This window comes from Colobus angolensis, unplaced genomic scaffold (genome assembly GCF_000951035.1).
Source record: "Colobus angolensis palliatus isolate OR3802 unplaced genomic scaffold, Cang.pa_1.0 Scaffold49, whole genome shotgun sequence".
NCBI lineage: Eukaryota > Metazoa > Chordata > Mammalia > Primates > Cercopithecidae > Colobus > Colobus angolensis.
Genome location: NW_012118376.1, coordinates 8,360,511 through 8,366,888, shown reverse-complemented (window position 1 = coordinate 8,366,888; position 6,378 = coordinate 8,360,511). Strand labels below are relative to the sequence as shown.

General features: G+C 40.3%; 1 pseudogene across 1 annotated transcript; it reads right to left on the bottom strand.

Moving 5' to 3' along the window:
* Nucleotides 1-4,124: 4,124 nt before the first annotated feature.
* On the bottom strand, nt 4,125-5,625 carry LOC105524154 (annotated as a pseudogene). The gene has a single exon (XR_001003706.1). The product of XR_001003706.1 is annotated as a splicing factor 45 pseudogene (transcript).
* Nucleotides 5,626-6,378: the final 753 nt, after the last annotated feature.

The window sequence follows — 6,378 nt, the reverse complement described above, 5'->3', positions numbered from 1 at the left end:
ATATATGTGCTGTTCATTATGATTTTTATTATTAATTTAAACAAGCATCAACTCTGCACTGCTACACTCCCTACTCCTCCTGTGCTCTTGGAGGATTCTTGAGGACTCTGTAACTGTCATGGGCCATGACAGTGAGTTCTCAGAGGCCAGGCACTCTCCCCAAATTTCTGTGAGGTTACTGGAAATACCTTTTTGTGTGTGTCTCATGTCTTGATGATTGGCATTTTCTGACCTTCACCTTCACAAATTGAGAACTCAATATTTTCTCTACATAGTTTGATCAAAATTATCAGTGGATATAATTTGATTTCCTGGACTCATAGCCATTTTTTGGATTTAGTGTTATAACAGAGCAGGTGTCTGTTAGGTGTCTGCCCAGCATCTGTTCCTGTTTCTCTCCTGCAGAACTCCAATTGTTTTTTCTTTTGTTATTCATACCTACAAATGTATCCACGTGTCTTGGGAAGCCAGTTAACCCACAGCTCCAGATGGGCCTGACTGGCGAAAAACTTCCCATTCTCTTTCCCAGGGAGTGGCCTTGGGATTGGCATGGAGGGATGTCCATTGAGGGAGATATTTCCTTGCCCCAAGGAAAAGCCAGAAAATTTGATCTGTTTCTTCTCCTGGATCTTGTCGTGTGGAGATGTGACTCTGGGATCTGTGGAGCCTTGTTGCTGCCAGTTGGAGGATGAAGCCAACACTGAGGAGGCCGAGCAGGATGAGGGATCTATCTCCTTGATCCTACCATTGACCCATGGAACCACTGCCTTCAAGCTGCGTCTCTGGACTTTACACTGCATGAAATAATACAGATCTTTAATGTTTAAGCCATTTTAGTTGTGTTTTCTATTACTTTAGCTAAAAGTACCATTACTGATACTGATGTCTCTTTGCTTTCAGCAATACATCCCAAAAGTGGTGGGAGGATTAAAAAAATATTCTGTAATCGCAATGAATTGGGGAAGGAATTTTCTCCACTTGTAAGAAAGAATTACTTCCTAAAAAGTTTTTCAAAAGCCATTTTTAGGAACGTAACTCTAAAACCCTTCTTAAAATAGAAACTATCTACATACCTGTGTTATGCTTGATATGTTTGATCTGTATCTCTTGACTTTTTTTGAGACAGGGTCTTGCAATGTTGCCCAGGTTGGATTCAAACTCTTTGGCTCAAGCAATTCTCCCACCTCAGCCTACCGAGTAGCTGGGACTACAGGTGTCCACCCCCGTGCCTGGCCCTATCTATATGTTTTAGAGAGGTGACACATAAAGTTAGTAAGTATATCATAATTGGGGACATATCAACTCACAGAAAACAAACCTTTCAGGATTGTGTTAGTCTGTTGGTGAATTCTTCCTTTTTCCTTCTCTTTTTCTCCTCCTTCCTCTCTTTCTTTATCCACACTTTCTACATAAACATTTTGGGATAAATTTGAGGAGGAATATTTTAAAATGTGATTTGCAAGCTGGATCCATTTTAAGACCGAGTTTGCTAGCCCTCGATTATCTCCCTGTCCACATCTTTTCCATGCATGCCAGCAGGGAAGGGGCATGGAAGCAACGGAGGCCTTTTGAAGGGTGCTCCCATCCACACTTACTCTGTCCACACCTTTCTCTCATGGCCATTAAACCCCAGGAATCCACTCTGGTCTGGAGATATGTCTCCATATCCCGAGGCAATGATGATAACTGATAGCATCGTGACTCAAAGAAACCAGATTAGTGTGCTGTCCCACTGCTTGACAGCTGTCTGAGGGATTCACTTATGTACTCTCACTGCTGGAGCTTCAGCGAAGGTGTCTCTGAAATTGCATGGTGAAATTGATCTTGGGCCATTCAGTGAGGGGACTCACGCTGTGTGGGAGGCTCATCTCCCAACCAGTCTCCCACCCATCCCCACTGCCCTCCAATGCTCTCTTCACATTGCAGACCCCCTGGCATTCTTAAAAATGATTTTTGGTCATGCCACTCTCTTTTGCTTAAATACTTTTGTTAGCTCCCTGTCACTTAGGGATAAAATTTAAATGTCTTTCCTTGGCAACCCTGAGTGTTTTGAGCCTGGCTTACACTTTAGAAATTTTTTAGAAAATCAAATAATACCTACCAATGGTTAAAAAATAAACAAAGAGGCTTAAAACAGTCCCTTGATCCACCTTTCTCATCATCCATTATCCATAGAGACATCCACTTTTTTATTTTTAATTTTTGTGGGTACACAGTAGGTATATATATTTATGGGCTACATGAGATAGTTTGATACATGCATGCAATGTGTGATAATCACATCAGGGTAAATGGGGTATCCATCACCTCAAGCATTTATCCTTTGTGTTACAAACAATCCAATTACACTCTTTTAGTTATTTTAAAATGTACAACTAAATTATTTTTGACTATAGTCACCCTATTGTGCCAGCAAATACTAGGTCTTATTCATTTTAATTTTTGGTACCCGTTAAGCATTCTGTCTGTACTCCCGAACCCCATTACCCTTCCCAGCCTCTGGTAAACATCCTTCACTCTTTACCTCCATGAGTTCACTTGTTTTACATTTTAGCTCCCACAAATAAGTGAGAACATGCGAAGCTTGACTTTCTGTGCCTGACTTATTTCACTTAATATAATGACCTCCAGTTCCATCTATGTTGTTGCAAATGACAAGCTCTCATTGTTTTTATGGCTAAATAGTACTCCATTGTGTACCACATTTTCTTTATTCATTCATCTGTTGATGGACACTTATGTTGCTACCAAATATTGCTTTTGTGAATGGTGCTGCAATACACATGGGAGTGACGATATTGCTTTGACATACTGATTTCCTTTGTTTTGGGTATATACCTAGCAGTGGGATTCTAGATTATCTGGTAGCTCTATTTTTAGTTTTTTGAGGAACCTCCAAGCTGTCCTCCACAGTGCTTGTACTAATTCACATTCCCACCAACAGTGTACAAGGGTCCCCTCTTCTCCACATCCTCACCATTGTTGGTTATTGCCTGTCTTTTGGATAAAAGCCATTTTAAATGGTGTGAGGTGATATCTCATTGTAGTTTTCATTTGGATTTCTCTGATAATCAATGATATTGAACACCTTTTCATACACCTGTTTACCATTTATCTTCTTTTGAGAAATGTATATTCAGATCTTTTGCCCATTTTAAAATCTGATTAATAGATTTCTTCCTATAGAGTTGAGCTCCTAATATGTTCTAGTTATTAATTCTTCATCGGATGGATACTTTGCAAATATTTTCTCCCATTCTGTGGGTTGTCTCTTCACTTTGTGGATTGTTTTCTTTGCTGGGCAGAAGCCTTTTAACTTGGTGTGATCCCATTTGTCCATTTTTGTTTGGTTGCCTGCGCTTGTGGTGTATTACTCAAGAAATCTTTGCCCAGTCCAATATCCCAGAGAGTTCCTCCAATGTTTTCTTTTAGTAGTTTCATAGTTTGAGGTCTCAAATCTAAGCCTTTAATTCATTTTGATTTGATTTTTTCATATGGCAAGAAATAGGGGTCTAGTTTCATTCTTCTGTATATGGATATCCAGTTTTCCCAGCATCATTTATTAAAGAGACTGTCTTCTCCCCAGTGTGGGTCCTTGGTACCTTTGCCAAAAATGAGTTCTGTAGATGTGTGTGTTGTTTCTGGTTGTCTATTTGGTTCTATTTGTTGATGTGTCTGTTTTTATGCCAGTACCATGCTGTTTTGGTTACCAAAGCTCTGTAGTATAATTTGAAGTCAGGTAATGTGATTCCTCCAGTTTTGTTCTTTTTGCTCAGGATAGCTTTGGTTATTCTGAGTCTTTTGTGGTTCCAAATAAATTTTAGCATTGTCTTTTCTATTTCTGTGAAGAATGTCATTGGTATTTTCATAGGGATTGTATTGAAACTGTAGATTGCTTTGGATAGTATAGACATTTTAATAATATTGATTCTTCCAATCCATTAAAATGGAATATTTTTCCATTTTTTGGTGTCCTCTTTACTTTCTTTCATCAGTGTTTTATAGTTTTCATTACAGAGAGCTTTCACTTGTTTGGTTAATTTCTAGATATTTGATTTTATTTGTAATGATTGTAAATGGGATTACTTTTTTTTTAAAGCATTTTTATACTATATTAAAAAACCACAAAATAAAAAAGGGATCAATCAACGTATATCTTAGAAGTCCTTCCAAGAGTCTTGGTATGCAACAGCCATGGAGGCTGTGACCTTTTTCCTTTTCTCAGCCTGCAGTTCATTTAAGGATCACCGGAGAAGACTCGTGCTGTAGTTCTTAAAATCAAACTTGTTCTGCCAAATCCAAGACCCTGAATTTGTCCAAATTGTAGAAACATGCTTTTGCCACCCGTCCACCAAAATACCTCCCATTCAAGTCAACAACCGCTTTAATTGCTGATTCAACTCTCTCAAATTCTAAAAATATCCCTACTGCTTCATCATCGGGGCACCAGGAATTTCAAATATCACACATTTTCCAACTTTACCATATTTTTCACATTCTTCCTTGGTTTCAACTTCCAAGTCTTCATCCGCCTCTCCTGCACCAACCATGTTCCTTAGTAGGACCACTTTAGTAGGACACTTAAGTATTTCAGTCAGTGGATTTGAATCTGACTTCTTGGAAGCATCTTTCTCTGTGGCGTCACCCACGATGATCTTGCCGCCACGCTTGCTGGTCTTCTCCACTGACAAGGCGGTGCTCAGTCCCTGCTCGCGCTTCCCCAGATCCCGGCCCTCCCGGAAGCCGTACTTCTGCATGATCTTGTGCGCTACCGTGCCCCCCTTGTTAGCGAGGAAGGAGTTGCTAGGCCTAGTTGGAGATCTCGGTCTGTCGTGTTCCTCTTACACTAGGGGAAGAATGGCACCTTTGGAAGACTGTGATCGAGGTCTTGAGTCCTCTTCTTAAGGAAAATCTCGGGATAGCTCTTTGTCTTTCTCTACCAGAGAAGTGGGTGGGGCAACGGCAGCACCGCCCATACTTCTTTTCCTCCTCTCTCGCTCATAATCTTCATCTTCATCAGAATCCGGATCTGGTCTCCTTGCAAACCCACTTGCTTCATGTCTGTCTTTGAGCCTTTTTTCCCTTTCTTCTATTTCCTTTTGTCTTTCCAGCTCCTGCTGTCTCTGTCGTTCCTCTCTTTGGCGCTTCACTACTTTCTCATAATCATTTGGAAACATAGGGTCATATTCGTCAGCTAAGGGAATCAGAACTTCCCCTGCAGAAAACCCACTGGGAACAGGATCCTTCACCCCAACTGCTACATGTGGTGGAGTGTCCACAATTTGCCGGTCATCTGAGGAGCCACCTCGCTGCAGGTTAATGACTGGGGCGAGGACTGTACTTTGCTTCATCCTTTGGTTCTTTGCCTGAGTGAGAGCTGCCTTCTTCACCTGAAGCTGAGACTGCAGAAGTTTGAAGTTTTTGGACCAGACTTCTGTTTTTGAGTCACTGGTCTCCACTCCTAGGTCATCTTACAGGGGCATCTTTTCTTCAGTTTAATGCTGGCCCGCCTGGCCGACTCTGCCCATGGGCCGCGGCGGCGGCAGCGTGGAGCCGGGCCGCACTCCACGAAAACCCGCCGGCTGCAGGAGGCCTCGGCTGCGCCCACCCTCCGCTGAGTCCTCAGGGCGCTCTGAGATTACTTTTTAAATTTCTTTTTCAGATTGTTCACTGTTGGCATATAGAAATGTTACTAATTTTTGTATGTTGATTTTATATCCTACAACTTTACTGAATTTGTTTATCAGTTCAAATATTTTTTGGTGACATTTTAGGATTTTTTCAAATATTAGATTTTATCATCTGCAAACAAGAATAATTTGACTTCTTCTTTCCCAATTTGGATGCCCTTTATCTCTTTCTGTTGTCTGATTGCTCTAGCTAGGACTTCCAGTACTATGTTGAATAACAGTGGTGAAAGTGGACATCCTTGTTGTATTCCAGATCTTTGTGGAAAGGCTTTCAGTTTTTCCTCATTCGGTATAATACCAGCTGTGAGTCTGTCATATATGGTTTTCATTATGTTGAGGTAAGTTTCTTCTATACTGAATTTTTTGAGTGTATTTTCTTAATCATGAAGGGATGTTTGATTTTATCAAATGCTTTTATCAGCATCAATTGAAATGATCATATGGTTTTTGTCCTTTGTTCTGTTGACATGATGTGTTACCTTGATTGATTTACATGTGTTGAACCATTTTGCATCCCAAGGATAAATCCTACTTGATCATGATGAATGATCTTTCTGATGTGTTGTTAAATTTGGTTTGCTAGTATTTTGTTGAGGATTTTTGCATCAATATTCATCTGGGACTTTGACCTGTAGTTTTTCTTTTTTTCTTTCTTTTTTTTTTTCTCTTAATATGGTCTGGATCTCCC